The sequence below is a fragment of the Podarcis vaucheri genome, assembly GCF_965113315.1.
Source record: "Podarcis vaucheri genome assembly, chromosome: 7".
In the NCBI taxonomy this organism is placed as follows: Eukaryota; Metazoa; Chordata; class Lepidosauria; order Squamata; family Lacertidae; genus Podarcis; species Podarcis vaucheri.
This window is the reverse complement of record NC_138765.1, coordinates 49,042,256-49,058,773: the sequence shown is the minus strand read 5'-3', so window position 1 is coordinate 49,058,773 and position 16,518 is coordinate 49,042,256. Positions and strand designations below refer to the sequence as shown.

Genomic DNA, 16,518 nt, shown 5'->3' with positions numbered 1-16,518 from the left:
GTTTAAACCACTGAGCCCCTTGAGCTTGTCAGTCAGAAGGTCGGCAATTCAAATTGCCATGACGGGGTGAGCTCCCGTTGCTCTGTCCCAGCTTGTGACAACCTAGCAGTTCAAAAGCACACTAGTGCAAGTAGATAAATAGATACCGCTGCGGCAGGAAGGTAAAAGGCGTTTCCATGTGCTCTGGCTCCATTGCACTAGAAGCGGTTTAGTCATGCTAGCCACATGACCCGGAAAGCTGTCTGTGGACAAATGCTGGCTCCCTTGGCATGAAAAGCAAGATGAGCACCACAAAACCATTCCACTATCTTGGGGACTCAACTCTGCATTTGTGTAGGGTTTACTTCTTGGCTTTTTCTTCTCCCCAAAATGTCTTGCAAGGCGGGATATTTTTTCTCCCTGGGTTGATGAGCCCCATCTGCCCATCACTTCTTCCTATAACACATGCAGAAACCACCTTCTTGAGCACTGGATCCACTGTTGGTCTGTCTGCTCAATCCACTGGAGCCTGTCTTCTCTGAGGGATTGCGATTCATCTGTGTGGAGTTCATATGGAGCCCCCGGTCGTCTCACGGACTATTGACCTGTACACCACTAATCCGCTGCCACCAACCAGGTGCTCCCCAGTTAGTCTCAGTCAGGTTCTTAAGTTAACAATGAAGACTGTAGTTTACTGCAGACACAAATAAACTTTAATGCATTCGAAATGCTTTTACCCTTTACCCTCTTAGTCCTATTTTATTCTGTCTCTAACTCTTCTATCTCCCCTCACACAAGAACCAACTGCACTAACTGTCTCTCTATTTCCATCTGTCTGCCAACTGCTTTCCCAACTCCCTTTTCCAAACCAACCAACCAACCTCCGGGCTAAGCCCTTTTATAAACAGGTAGGCTCTGCCTCTGGCTTTTCTATTGGTCTGCCTATTAACTCTTTCTTTCCCCCTGTACAGACATTTTCAAAAGAATGGGCAAACGCCACAATCTGCTACCCTCACCTGGTGTAGTCAGAACCATTCCCAGGGTGTGGTCGCTGTCGCATGCTGACAGCCTCTAAAAGCCACAGGTGAGAGCTGAATGCAGGGTGGGGAAAAAGTTGGATGAACTAGATGAAGATATCTGAGGCAGCCCTGTTTAGGGAAGCTTTTAATGTTTGATGCATTACTGTATTTTAATATTTTGTTGGAAGCCGCCCAGTGTGGCTGGGGAAGCCCAGCCAGATGGGCAGGGTATAAATAATAAATTATTATTATTATTATTATTATTACTACTCCAGAAGGGGCCTGACATGTCCCCCGTCAGAGGTACTACCCCTCCCCTAGCTCCCCATACACCCCAATGAGAGCCTCTGAGCTTATAAAATTCATTGTTCTACTCTTCGAATCCAAAAAGGTGTTTGAGAAGGAAGTGCCCCCTCCTAAAAAAATAAATAAAATGGAGGTAGGGGGATTCCTTAACAGTTTTCTGGGAGATCTAAATCATATTCTCAGTTTTGCATACATAACATGTAGAGAATATTTTTATCTGCTTAGATGTGAAATACTAACAGATGGGGAAAGTGACATGCAAAGAGAGCAAATAATTAGGAAAGATGGATGGTGGTATTTCAAAAACCCCAGCTTCAGCATTGTTGGAGATTTTCTAATGGCTCTGAAAGAAAATTCTAGGTTCTCCCTCACATTCTTAATAACACGTTTGTGACAATACGTCTTGTTTTGATGGTTCTGCCCACCAACCATGATATATCAAAACAATTTACAATTATTATCTCATGCATTTTCCCAACATTTATGACTCACTCTCTTCCAATACTTCAGGTCTAAAATAGATCTTGACTTCGCTTTCTGATGTTTTTTGGCTTGAATCATCTAGTTCCAAAAAGTATATTTCAGGCAATGGACCTGTGGCTAATTTCAGAAGAGCCATACTCTCCTGTAACCTAAATGGCTGTACCTGGAAGACTTTGGCCCCAATTCTTAAATGTGTTAGAAGGCAGGGGAAATCCTGCCTATGATCATGACCTGACATTCTGAGGAGGTGACTATATCAGTTTTTGTTTCTCTCATTTTTTTCAGTCTTCAGTTCCCCACATTTCTACATCAGTTTGGAAGTTATTTTCCCCCTTCCTTCCTTTACAAAAAAAAATACTACATAAAAATGCATTCAATTTTTCTAACATTTTTGCAAAGCAAGTTCCCTAATACAATGCATTTTACGTGTTATTTTTGCTAATTCATGCATTTGTATTCACCCTTCACCTTTGCATGTGCATCTTTCTACACATCCCTTGGCAGGCAAACTGCATTTCAAAATTCAGAGAAGTAAAAATGTTGAAAGGTGGCTGTGTGTTGATTCATATATTGCTTTGGAAAGTGGGAATTAAGTGGTGCGGCAATAAAACTGCTAGCACAATTGCAAAGCTAAGCAGGGTCCACTGTGGTTTCAAATTGGATGGGTAACGGTGTTTTGAGATCCTTGCATTGCAGGGGGTTGGACTAGATGACCCTCAGAGTCCCTTCCAACCCTATGATTCTATGAACTGTGAACAGAATTGAAATTGTCCTCCAAATGGGGCTTAAACTGGAAACCCAGGGGTCTGGGGCAGTAAGATTTTTTTAAAAAATATTTTTTATTAACTGACCAATCAAATCAAATTAAATCACATCACATAAGTTCTGAATTACAAAGCCGAATTTTAAATTTTGTTGGGGGGACCCATATTTCAAGATCCGAATTGCTACTGCATTAATGTCCAAATCAGACCAAATCAGTCCAAACAGAGTTCATAATTCTATCCAGTCTTATCTTGCTGTTTCCACATCACATCTTGTTCATATATTTTCTCTTTTTTCTTTATGATCTCTTCTGATAGTCTCCTTAAGCCGATAAACACTAATATTAATCTTGTGTGAATTTTTCCGTTCTTCCAATCCTCAAATTGAGATGGTTTTCATATATCATCACCTTCATAGATAACATCGCTCTTTCCATCATTATCTCACAAAACTGTTGCTCTTGAGTCCCTCTGAGGAGTTTCACCCACAGTATAAAAGCAGCTCTATTTCTCTATTTCTCCTCCCAGACTCAAAACCTCCGACAGAACTTCCCAATATGGCGACGGCAATTTTAACTGCGTCATTCCAGAGCTCTTGTACATTCCGCGCTCTTCTTAAAACATGCTTTAGTTCGAAAGTTTTTCTCCACACAGTCTTAAATCCACAGCTTACCGTATTTTTCACCCCATAAGACGCACCGGCCCATAAGACGCACCTAGTTTTTTTGGGGGGAAATAAAGGGAAAAAAATTTATTTCCCCCCCAGGTGCGCTGCGCTACACCAGGAGCTTGGGGCGTGCGGAGCTCAGCGCGCCCCAAGCTTCTGCGTGCCGGTAAGGTATCCGCTAGCGTGGGAGAGCCGGGCGCCTCTCCCAGGGCTAGCGGACCCCTGCGCTAATCCAGAAGCTTGGGGCGAGCTGAGGTCAGTGCGCCCCAAGCTTCTGCGTGCCAGCAAGCAGTCCGCTAGCCCTGGGAGAGCCGCGGGGCTCTCCCAGGGCTAGCGGATCGCTGCGCTACACCAGGAGCTTGGAGCGTGCTGAGCTCAACGCGCCCCAAGCTTCTAGGTGCGCGCAAGCAGTCCGCTGCCGCCCCAAGCCTTGCACACCCGGCGGGACCTCCTGCCGGGTGCGTGAGGCTTGCAGACACTCGCCCGAAGCAGGGGGAGCCCTCCCGAGGGCTCCCGTGTTTCGGGCGACAGACTGCCGCCCCAAGCCTCGCGCACCCGGCGGGACCTCCTGCCAGGTGCGCGAGGCTTGCAGACACTCGCCCGAAGCAGGGGGAGCCCTCCCGAGCGTTCCCGCTGCTTGGGGAGAGATCCGCGAAGCCTGGACGTGCTGAGGTCAGCACGTGCAGGCTTCGGGATGCCGGCAACTCTCCCCAAGCAGCGGGAACCTTCCCGCTGCTTGGGGAGAGATCCGCGAAGCCTGGAGAGCGAGAGGGGTCGGTGCGCACGGACCCTCTTGCTCTCCAGGCTTCAGCGAAAGCCTGCATTCGCCCCATAAGACGCACCCACATTTCCCCTTCATTTTTGGAGGGGAAAAAGTGCGTCTTATAGGGCGAAAAATACGGTAAGTCCTTAAAACGACATTTATGACTCGTGAGGGGAGGGGATTCTTGTTTGATCACACAAGGAAAGAAAGGAAAGTCCCCCCCCATCAGTCATTTGCCATACCGTATCTTGGCGTATCTTCTCATGATTTATTCTTGTCTTGTTTTATCAGAGATCTCTTCTGTCAGCAGTCTTTACTCCCCCTTCTTCGTTGAAATATGTGCAATTAGCTTCATCCAAATTGTTTCTTTTGAAGTTCTTGCAGCTAGTGGCGCGGATCAGGGACGGCGTCCAGGTGCTGGACGGTGCTGGAATCCCACAGGAGGGCTTTGTGCCTAGTGCCCCCACCCCCACAAATTTGGGGGTGGTGTAGGGCACAGCAGGCAAGGGCAGTCCCCCCCCATCCTGGGGTGGGTAAGGAGGCTAATTACCCCCATCATAGCCTCCAAATTACCTCGTGTGGGTTGGAGAGATGTTATTGTCAGCCATCTTCCAATGCACCCCCTAGTGGCCCCCCGGGGCAATAAGATTTTAGAGCTGCTCTGCCCACCCACAGATTGGCCATTGGATAGCTTTGATCAAGAGGGACTATAAAGTAGGGTTGGGAAATCTGTGGCCCTCCAGCTGTTGTTGGAATATAACTCCCATCATCTTTAACCATTGACCAGACCTTGTGAAACTGTCTCTAGATGTGAGGGTTCATCCACATTTCCACTTGTCTGAGCAATTTTCTGCTTGTCTTGTGCTTTCTAGGCACAGGTCTGATCTGAGCAGTTTTGCCTTCCCCCAGAAAACCCACTCTTTAGTGCTAAATCATGCAGGCACTCCACCACGATCTTGTCAAGCATCTTGCCCCAAAGTGGAATAAATTCAACTGGGCAGTACTTGTTAAATTCTGTTGGGTCCAGGGTGCCCCCCCCCCAGAGTGGCTGCAATATCAAGGGGGCAGGCACCGCCCCGTTCACCACACTTTGAACACACAGAGTCATATCCCCAGCTAGCCTTTATCGGGCATGAAGGGCAAGGGTCAACAGAGCATGCTGTTGGGCATATACTTGCAAGCACCTTGTCCATGCCACCAGGCTGCAAAAATGGAATCTGATCCCACAAAGCAGAAAGCTCACTCGGAGCTGCTTGAACTAGTTCACAATGGAGACAAACAGTTTTGTCTCAAAAGTGCCCAGTAAGCAATTCAGAGAGGTTTTCTGAGTTGTCCCAGACCCTATCCAACCAATATAGGTGCCAACAGCTTATTGATCACTTTGAAGAGCTCTGCTGGGTGGTTACTCAAGGGTGCCCCCCCTCGCTGCTTTCATGACAATTCAGTAGGCACGGTTATGTGCTGTAACATGCGTCAAATCATCTTTGTTGGGGTTTTTACTCAGTGGGCTAGTTTCCACACACAGAAAGACATACCCCCCCGTCCCCCTTCCAAGTGAGAAAGAGGCATTATCAGAGTTCAATGACACATTACAGCTGTGCAAAAAGCCACAAGAAAAGCAGGAAGGGTGAGGGATGTTACTTGGGCAGGTGCATGGCCTTGGGAGAATCCGGAAGGCCATGTAAGAGAAGCCAGGGGTGCTACATTTGGCCTTCAGCCCTGAAGTTCCCCGCTCCTGTTTTAGACTAAGATGAAACAGCAACAGATTTGAAATCTGCCAAAAGAAGACGACAAAAATATGTGTGGTGGGGAGAGGAGATGGGAGTCGTGTCAGCTGTGCACTGTGCCAGGTGTTGACTTCATTAGCATTGCAAATCCCACAGTCGGATACACAGGAGATATTCTTTTCAGGAGAAGTTTAGATGGAAATGTAATTAGAACCTGTAAAGTAAGTGCTAGGAAGTGCCGTCTTGTAAGGTTGCATATTAATATGAGGCTGAGTCAAAACTGTTCTTACCATTTCGTGCTCTTTCATATATATATATATATATATAAATGTCATCAGTGTTTTTATCTCCCTCCCCTTGCCTTGAAATTATGGTAATTTCTGTTTGACTGTTTTAAACACTGCAGGTCTGAGAACCTGCAGTGAAATTTCACTAGAAAATGCAGCACTTGGTGGGTACTGCGTCTTTTTGTGTGTGTCAAGAACAGCAAGTACAGCAAACTTTTTAAAGTCCTGAAATCTTCTGGAAAATAGTAATGAGATGACATGGCAAAGCATTCTGGGAATTATACATTTGTGGTGAGCACCATTCAGAATGAAGCTTAGCGCCAAGATCGCACCACGAATCTTTCCCCTAACATATGCATTTTTGTAAACAGTGTTTGGTTTCCGAAATTCTTTGTCAAATTTGGATAAGTGCCAATTTTGTTTTGCGTATTATTTTGGAAATTGTGCATTTGAGAGATTTGGGTTTAAATGAGACCTGTATCAAATTTCTCCTCCAGCCCTAGTCTGGACAAACTGGTTGAAGTGCTCCACTTCAGAATTGTGGCTCTTGAGATTCTTCCTCATGCCTTGGTTGTGGCTCACATGCAAAACACACAATTCACAAGCAGAAGGTTCCAAGATCAAGCTCTAGCTCAAAGGATCGGGCAGCACTCCTGGGAAAGACCAGTGTCACAAATCCAGGAGATTTTCTGCCAGTCAGGATAGACAGTATTGGACTGGATGTTTCAGTGATCTCATTCATACTTTGGGGTAAAATTTCATCACCTACTTAAATTTCTAAATGAAATCAGTAGAACTTAAACATGCTTAGCACTGGCTGGATTTTATCCATCATCTACCCATCTATTTATCTACCCTCTAGGCCAAAAAAAAAAAAAAAAAAAAGCACAGTAAAGAAAGGCTGAGTCATAATAATAAGCTGCATCTCCATTAGAGACTTTTTTGTGATCAAATTAGAGGGAAAGTGTTAAGTGCAAGGGAAGCAGGGAGGTGTTCACTTGGGAATAGCTTGGTTAATATACGGGGCTGCTTTAAACCCACTGCAAGTGTAATTTACGCTTTGACCTTTCTTCCCGCCTTTGCCAGCCAGGTTGCCTAAGCATTCCAGTAAGACCTGACAGATTAATCATCTGCTTCGGACCACAGCCCACTAGAGACATAATATGCTGAGCCTGCTGTGTTTGACAGACCACAGCTCCAGTGCTATGCTTGAGGGCAGCTTGGCAGCCACTTCCTGCTAGGAATGGAGATGGTGTGCAAAGGGATGTTGCTTAAACACCATACATTATTGCCTTCCCTGTTTAACCAACTTCCTTTCAAGGGAATAGGATCCAGCTGAAAACACAAGACCCTTGGGTCTGACCTGTTCACAAGAAAATTCTATGGGGCGGGGGCTTTGTGCATCTTCAAGCAGATATGATATTCAAATTAAAAAACATGGTTGTTGGTTTTAAAATCTACTTCTGCAATATAATTAAAATGATGTATCACACCCCAACAGTGCCCACCACCAATTCCCCTTTTTATTTTTTTTATAACACTTGGCACTGAGTGACTAGGCAGCAGCCATCTTGATTTCCTACTATGATCCCTAAGGGCTGCCTTTTGAAGCCCTGGGCTGTCCTCTGTTGAAAAGAACTCTTGAGCAATAGGCAGCCTTATATAGGAATATCAGGTCTGTCTCAATTGTAAGCTCCGCTTTTATTAAAAGGTGCCTCTTCAAGTAAAGGGCCCTGATCCACTCCAGCAATCTTTTGCTCCAATGGAATGGGGGTGATTCTGGATGCCCTGGGAATTCTGCTATAGAGTCTGCTGAACTGTTCAGCAGTGGAATGGGCTGCTTTGGAAGGTGGTGGACTATCCTTGGTGGGAGGTTTTTAAGCAGAGGTTGGATCTGACAGGGATTCTTTAGCTGTGAATCCTGCATTGCAGGGGATTAGATGAGGTACCTTTGGGGGTACCTTCCAGTTCTACAATGCTACATTCTATGAGTCAGAATGTGGCAGTGCAATAGTATTGAGTAAGAGTAGGCTGGCCCTATGTACAATCCCCCTTTTGCAGGGGCTGGGAATATCACACTCAGGGGCCAAATGCAGTTCTCCAGACATCCCTATCTGACCCTTAGGACTTGGCCACTTTCCAAAGTTAGAGATACAGATCGGATTGTTGTGACCAGTGTACATGCCTATCAGGTACTCCTTTTGAAAACTGAGAAATTCACTCGAGTCCACAGAGGAGATGTCTGGAAACGGTTTAGCCATTTTTGCTCCTGCTGTCGGAAACTCATCTCTTACTCTGGTGTCCCTTGAGACTTCTCCGTTAGGACAGTTCTACAAATAAATCCACTTCCCTGCTTATGGCTCTTTCTATTCTCCTTCACAACTGTCCAGAATATCAGGTGCTGAATAAACAGAGGTTGACTAAAAGATCAATGAAGCTTCATCTGGCAAAACTCCAGACTGTACAACCGTGTCACTCTGAAGAACTTTATTTAAAAACACAACGTGAAGGGCATACATATGAGTCCAAGTTCCTGGAACACCCGACTTTCATGCAAAAAAATAAAAGCTTCTACAAAGGGAGAACATTTTTGTATAAAGATTTCTGGCGTTTTGTCAATAGATTACAGCTAACAGTAGGCTGATGCCCACTATCTGATTTGGAATGGGGGTACTTATTCCAGTTACCTTGGAGAGCATCTTACATTGGATGCCCTAAATTAATTCAGGTTAAAACTGAACCCATTTTGAATCAGTTCTATTGAATTCACAGTGACATATTTGGGAATGTGATGGGGCCTGGAAGCATGGCTGAAGCATGTGCCTCTAACACTTTGCATTCCTTATCAGAGGTGGGGCATCAGGGTCCTATCTGGCCAGGATGAGTGCAAGGTGAAGTTTAATGAAGGCCTAAGATGTGGCTGCTATGTGTGAACAATGTATCTGATGAGGAATGATATGCTGTGTCTGAACCCTGGGAAGGCAAGATTCCTTGTGGGTGGGTGGCTTTTGTACTGAGAAGCTAAGGATGGGGTTGCACTCATACTGAAGGAGCAGGTACATTGTTTGGAGGTACTCTTTGTGCCAACCTTGTCACTTGAGGCTCAGGTGACCTCTGTAGCTATGGATGCCTATTTTCAGCTTTGTCATTGGCCTCATCCAGCAGGGCTGTTCTAATGTTCTTATGCAAGTCCTTAGGTTTCTCAATTGTTTTGGATATTGCTAAGCATGTGCAGTATATCAGAAGCATCCAAGGGTCAAGGGAATTACAGCCCCCATAATCCCCAAGGTATAGCAACATATAAGACCATTGTGAGTGAAACATGATGAGTTCCTGGCCTCTGCAATTGCCTCCTGATGACATTTCAGGTTCTATAGTTTTGTCATAGAAGCAGAAATAGGTCTGAATAAGCTGCCCTCCCCCCAAAAAAACCCTCAGTGGGTGAATCTATAGGGCCCCTGATTTGAGCCTAGGGTTCCTACCTGTCAAGATAAGCCAGTCACTCAGGGCTGAGCCTTGGCCATAGGTGCATGAAAAGGCAGAGTACGAGGAGGATGTCCAGTTTTGAAGCAGAGGTTGCTCACACATCTCTCATTGACTTCTGAATTGGGAAGGTGGATTAAGGAGTACAAGATGTTAACCAGGAGATTCATGTCTTAATTGTCAGAAGTAGCCAAAGCCACTATGTCTCCCATTCTATGACTACAACAATGCAGTGTTTCATCCAGGAGATTATCTTGGCAAAGGAGGGTTCACAGAAGGTAGGAAAGAAGGTTTGGGAAGGAACTGGTGAGACAGCCATAATAAATATGTCAAATTCTTCCAAGGTACAGGCAGGATCTCCAGGGCCAGCTGGCAAGTCTAAAGGAGCAGAGGCAGATGCAGGGGAATGCAACCGGTTTGGCAGCACTGGGCATGGAGCCTTAGGAGCGCTGCAGGGGGAAACCACGATTATTATTTAGAATGTGGCATGAGATGTGGGGGCACTGAATTTTGGCATCACACGGGAAACTGCTGAAATTTGAGACTCCAAGATCCACCACTGAAAAGAGGCAGAATGTCAGCACATTGTATTGCAAGCACTCTTTCAGGGAGTAGGTGTTTTCCTAACGAAGATCTATCATTTAATGCTAAGGTATTATACCACTCTGATATTATACCACTGTACAGGAGAGATTAAAATGCTGAGGCTATTTCTCTTGCCCTGTATTGCAGTTTTCTCATTTTACTAGTTTTTCTTCACCACACACACACACACACCGACCATATTCTTTTGGGACATTTGATTGGCATGGTTCCTTTAAGTAGAACAAATCAATATGAGCTCAGCCCTGGGATGTACAGAATGCTGATAAGGAATTAGTAGGAAAGGCCAGGTAAGGTTTGGTTTAAACTGTAAAAAAAAAAAAAAAACTTTCCTAGAATCCTGCTAATTAGCAGTGGTGGAGTAATGGTCCTTTATAGTGACTTTAAGGATTTAGAATAACATGCTTAATCTGGAAAGGCACATTAAATGAAATGAAATGAAACGAAATGATGAAACTCAAAAAGCTGAACTGCAATTATGTTTTCCAGTTTCAAATTGCAAGTTAAAAACAACAACACAGTTTTGGTGTTATGAAACAAAGACCTTCTTTATTTTGATTCTGTTTGACTTGTCCTGGCTGCTATTACGCAACATGTTTTCCTTTGGGTTTGTTCTTTTCCCTTTCTGGATTAGCTCATAGTTGACTGCAGTCAAGCAGGGATCATAGATGGTAAGACAATTAAGTAGCCAATTAAATGTGTGTGTGTGTGTATGGTGATGTCATTGAAGGCACATGAAAGCAGTTGTAAGTGAGGACAATGCTTCCTGAATCAGTCCCATGGGAGATACAGCCAATGGGATGGGAGTGACACATGACCAATTAGATTACCAAGAATGGATTGTGTCAATTGAGAACATGAGTTTGTAAATTGATGTCGACATTCCTCAAGAAAGGATAGTGTTTGTTTGGTCCCCCCAAAAGGGGGCACTACACTGTCAAAATCACTCACTTGACAAGTTAGGGATGCTTTCTTTGGTACTGCTCATGATCCTTTGGCTTAGATCATAATAACAGTATTGATTTACTAAAAACAACAACAACAACAACAACCCATGAACATGACATGGTTTGGGGCCAGCTTTATGAAAATCTAAGATTTGATTCACAACATCAGGAGGTTATACCCCAAAATGGGTGGAGGCAGAGCCAAAGGATGTTGGCACCACCCCTTTTTACTTTTTTATCCCATCCCATCCCATCCTCTCTCTCCCTCTCCCTTTCCCCCATTTCCTCTCTTTCTGCCATCCATTTCCCCCCATGTTACCATCTGCAGAAAAGTAAGCTAAAGGCTACATATGGACTATAGCATTGAGTCCTTTCAATTAAATTTCATAGGTCTCCGCTTCTCATTTCCAATTTGCAAAATACAGCTAATTGAAAATATGAATGTGAATGTTTTGCAGAAACACCTTATCTCATTTAGTAATACTGTGTCTCAGTTACAGATAGGTAGCCGTGTTGGTCTGCCATAGTCAAAATAAAAAAATTCCTTCCAGTAGCACCTTAAAGACCAACTAAGTTAGTTCTTGGTATGAGCTTTCGTGTGCATGCACACTTCTTCAGATACACTGAAACAGAAGTATATACACTGTGTCTCAGTGTATACGTGAGCTTCCTTGCACACTAGCAAGCTTTGTTCATTGTACAGTCAAACTGCAAATAATGTTGAGCTGAGATACACGACAAAAGCTCCATAGAACTACAATCATGGTTCTCCCTTTTTTTAAATCAAGACTTTGCTAGCAGTCCACATGATTTATAAAGCTCTGTAAGTCTTCCTTGCTGTTGACATACATGCATACATTGCATTGCCCATTCTGTTTTAATACCTAAGCCTCTGGGACAAAGGCTGAATGAAAAAAGCTTGTCAAATACCAAAGGAAAAGGCAGTATTTCAACAGAAATTGAATATGGCAATCTTGAAGTGCAGCATGGATCAACAGACTGGTATATTTGTGCTCTAGAAAAGATGTTTAGTTAAAGGGGTATAACATATTTCAAAAAGTAAAAACAAGGACACCCCCAAAATTATTGAGTCCCCCCAAAACACACACACCAAAAAACACAATTTTTCAATTGACTTGCCTAAGATCCAGTCTTTTGGAAATCCCCCCTGGACGTCAATTCCGCCTTTGAAAACCGGTAAAGTCCAGGAAAATCCAGATGTACGGCAGCCCCAGGTATGACCCAGTCAATGCATATGGAGAGTTGCTTTAGAAGAAAATTTCCACGTGATGTGTCTCTCGGACATTTTTCAGGAATTCCATGTTTTAAATATATACATAGATTTATTGATTACTACTGTATTAGTGGTACTCAGGTACTTAAAGCCGACTGCCACATTCCACAAGTCTGGTCTAAGACATTTTGCTCCCTGAGGTGGAATTGCCCCATCAGTTCAAGCCTCACAACTCAAGGTACATAAACAGCTGTGTCTGGTGCAGAAAATCACACAACTGCCTCTCCATTTCCCTAGCAGTAAAAATCTAACAGTAATAAATAAAGGAAGAGACCATTTGCTACCCTTTCAGGAAACCCAAAACTCCTTTTTGGGGGGCAGCTGTCTTACTCTGCCTAATGAAAAAGCTGGCCCTGCCATGTCAATCACATTCATACATGGATCTTTATATTCTTTCCTGTGAGAATGGTCCATTCAGTCTACAGATTCAGAAAGCAAAAACAAAACCCTGATCTGCCAGGCCTGGAACCACCATCATTTCAGGGTGAAGGTGGATGCCTGAACAATTCCGTCCTCTCCTTCACCATATCAAAGTTCATGGCACATTAAAAGCTAATAACCCGGGGAAAAGCTTTGGTTAGAAAATTTATCAGTGCAAAACTGTGTGCAAATGGCCTCTCTGGTATGGGGTGTGGTTGTGAGATTGCTTGTTATTGTTACTGCACAGCTGATAGACGGAGTAAGAAATATATATATATATTTAAACAATACAACAGAAGCAGCTTAAAACTCTTCTGTGGAACAGGTCTGCTTGCTTATGAACCACAAATCAAAGGGAAGCTTGGATGTACTGGGGCTGCAGGAGGCTCAAAAAGCTGCTTAGTTTGCTGTGGCTTCAAAAATGGTGGTCTTGTCAAGTATCTGATAGGCCACAACAGATGACTGATGGATAAGGTCTGGTTTGGTGCACTGCAAGTTTGTAGACCTGGCCCATGGCTGGAGATATGCTACAGAAAGGAAGATATCAGCTAACATTTGGATTTATTGTACATCTGAATAATACAGATTCGCATATTTCTTTTGGGGAAATAACTTAATCCTTCAGTGGCTCCACACCTCTGACTCTGAAATGCACAGTACAATCCAAGCAGGTTTTCTCAGCAGCAAGTACCACTGAGCTCTATGAAGTTTACTCCTTAGAAACTGCACTTCCTCTGCTCAATGGGTTGACAGTGGTCTTATTCTTTAGAAGGAGTTATATATTTTTCTACTTGGGTCAGATGACTTGGCCTCGGAGGACAGCTGCTTATGGTTGCTAAATCCCAGATGGATTTTTAATCATCGTTATGGTGCAGTGTTGTATGGATAGTGAGAGCCCATTATGAAATAGCTTTAGGAGTCAATAGGCTGTTTCCATTCTGGAGAATTTCATTAAATGTAGTTTGTAGCTATTTGGATTATATTATACTAAACATTTAAAGTAGCCTCACTCTCACTGGCTTCAGAGTAGTCTAGAGAGCCACTTATCCGTATCATAATTGAATGTTTTCAAATCAATATAAATTTTCAGAGTCTTTCCTGATCAGCCTACAACTTCATAATAATTTTATTTATAATAATATATTTATGGTAAAATTATAGTGAGCTAATAATAACTTTTTTAAAAAATGCTAGTAAGAAGCTAAATTTATTTCTGGTGGAAGCTAATTTCAATTCCCGAAAAATAAGTGAGGTCAATTTGGAAATGATTAAAACTTGTGCTTTCAGAAGCCTTTTCTTAGTCTGATGAATGGCTTGCCAAGGCTAAAAAAAATCTATCTCATGCAGTTTCATAAAAATATAGAAGAACAGTGGTCTTTCCTGAAGTGACATAGGACAGGAGTAACCCAAAGCATAGGAGTAACAGTGTTCTCTATACATTATTGACTACAACTTTCATAATTCCTGATCATTTCCCATGCTGGCAGGGGCTGCTGAGAGCTGTTGTCCAACCACACAGAGAGCACCATGTTGACTACTCCTGACTTAGGAAGAATCCAGTACCAGGTGCAGAGTCAAGCCCAGTTCTACCGTTGTCACTCCTGCTATGGACATAGTGAACATCCATCAGACCAGAGGGAGACTAGCTCTCCATTTCCTATCATTGCAAGGTACTTGTCCTCATCATAACAGCCAATGCAGCATAGAACTAAGACTGTCAGACCAAGACCAGAGTTCAAATCTCTCCTCAACCATGAAGTTCACTTCATCAGTTTGCCTGCTCCAGAAAAAAAAAGGGCTTAGAAAAAGCTTGCTCATTTCATCTAGAAATAGAGGGTTGTATCCAACTAAGTTTTATTCTACATAGACCTGCTGGAATTAATGTATCTAAATTAGCCATAGCCATTAATTTGAATGGGTCCACTCTGAGTAGAACTTAGTTAGCTACCACCCACAGTTTTCATTGGCTGTGTTGCCAGCCCCAATGCATTTTTTGGTGCAGCAAATGAGAAATGCACAACACAGTAGCCCTCTTTCAGTGTTCAACAGCATCCTGGAGAGCTCATATTGTGTCATGGCATGGGTGCATCATGTGCCGCCCGCAAGCCCATCTCTCCTCTCCTGTCCTTGGTGCGTTCAAAGCAAAGACCTGACTGCATTGCAGCTGAACCCTTCCCACAATCAGCTGCACAGTGCAATCAGTGTTCCCAATCAGTGCTCTGCCTTGAGCAGAATATGGTTAGAATATTCCTGCTGGCTTTTTCATGGAATGCATGAAGGTTGAGAGAGGAGAAAATGAGGCCAGTGTATGCAAGGATGTTGAGAGTGGGGGCTTATGAATATATACCCCTTTCCTAGTTTGACCCCCTCTCCCCATCTTCTGAAGGACTGAAAAGGGTTAGTGGTATCCTTACATACGTTTATGTTAATGCCACCGAGGATGAGAGGATGGAGACTTGATAGCAGCTCCACTTCTTTGGAACTGCCTTCCTAGAGAATCCCAGTTCCAATCCCTAAATTGGAAAGTTTCTGGAAACTCTGCCATATGTTCTGGTTTAGAAAGACCCTTTGAAATATTCTGGACATTTTAGAATTTGCACGAATGTAGCCATTTATATGTTCTGTCCCACGGGGCATTAGAATAAGCAGGATTCATTGGATACTTAGGGGGTAGTCGCTTTAAGATTCTGTTTAAGGCTTATTCTACCTTTGCTTTCTGGTTTTGACATCCTGGTGCAATTCCATTAAGCCTTGGAGTTTGTTTGTTAAGAATGCAACAGTAAAGCTGGGAAAAAACACACAAAACTTTCCAAGTCTCTCAGTGTAAAGAGCCTCGAGAGAACCAAACACATAGTCCCAGAATCCTACATGGAGACAAAGCGAATTTCACATAAAAACATGCTATTCAAAAATGTTGATTGCAAGCTCAGTGTAATTAGTGTGGCTTGAGTATCCATTGCTAATTGTTCTCAGCCATCATGAAGTCTGGGCATTCATGAACAGCCACTGCATTCAGTTTTAATTACTGAGTGAGTTGTTATCATAAACATCCCTCGGTGATTACTAAACCCCAGCAACGGAAGCCTGTTTTAAGAAGATTTAGGCACACACATACACACACATTGTTGAACATTCTGGGTTAAATGCCATTAAAAAACCCAGAGTAGGCCTCTTGCTGAAAGCTGCTCATTAGGAAATATATCATCCCGTCTATAGGAGAAATAACTTTGCAATTTTCCTCCCACACGTGTTAAGAGTCTATCCTGAGCAGCGCAAAAATATTGTCATGCAAGGGAAAATCGTAGCATTACTTTAAACAACAAAAAAATACAAATACAAAAAAACCTACCTAGGCTTTGATTTTTAATCTGGCTGTTTGTGAATGTGTAGGCTGGCCTAGCATGGGGGTCGCAGAGCCATTTAAATTTCATGAGGAAGAAACTGAAAGCCATTTGGCTGGAGGGGCATTATCCTGCCTGAATTGAGTATACATGAATATCTCATTTCAGGCAAAGCAAGGCCTGGGATTTTATTTGTTAGTAAGACAGGGCTAGGGCTTCTGACAACACAGGGGGTGGCAGCTTGCCATTTTTAAAAATACATGAAATGGTGCCTTTGTTCTGTGGTACGCAGTACTAAAATAGAGACAACAGTCAAATCCCTAACCCACCACCCACCTCAGTTGCCGTATAAATATAGCATGAATTCTGGTTAGTTGGATGTTGTTATCTGAGACTGCAATCTGTTTGAACTCCGAACAGGGTTGTAAGTCCAAT

At 43.4% G+C, this 16,518-nt stretch overlaps 1 long non-coding RNA gene across 1 annotated transcript in view; it reads left to right on the top strand.

Moving 5' to 3' along the window:
* Positions 1-714: 714 nt before the first annotated feature.
* Positions 715-16,518, top strand: part of LOC309537511 — a 41,954-nt gene continuing 26,150 nt past the window's right edge. The window contains exons 1-2 of the long non-coding RNA XR_014221939.1: positions 715-1,063; positions 14,230-14,412. This is a non-coding gene — a long non-coding RNA (uncharacterized lncRNA). The remainder of the gene's footprint in view (positions 1,064-14,229; positions 14,413-16,518) is intronic.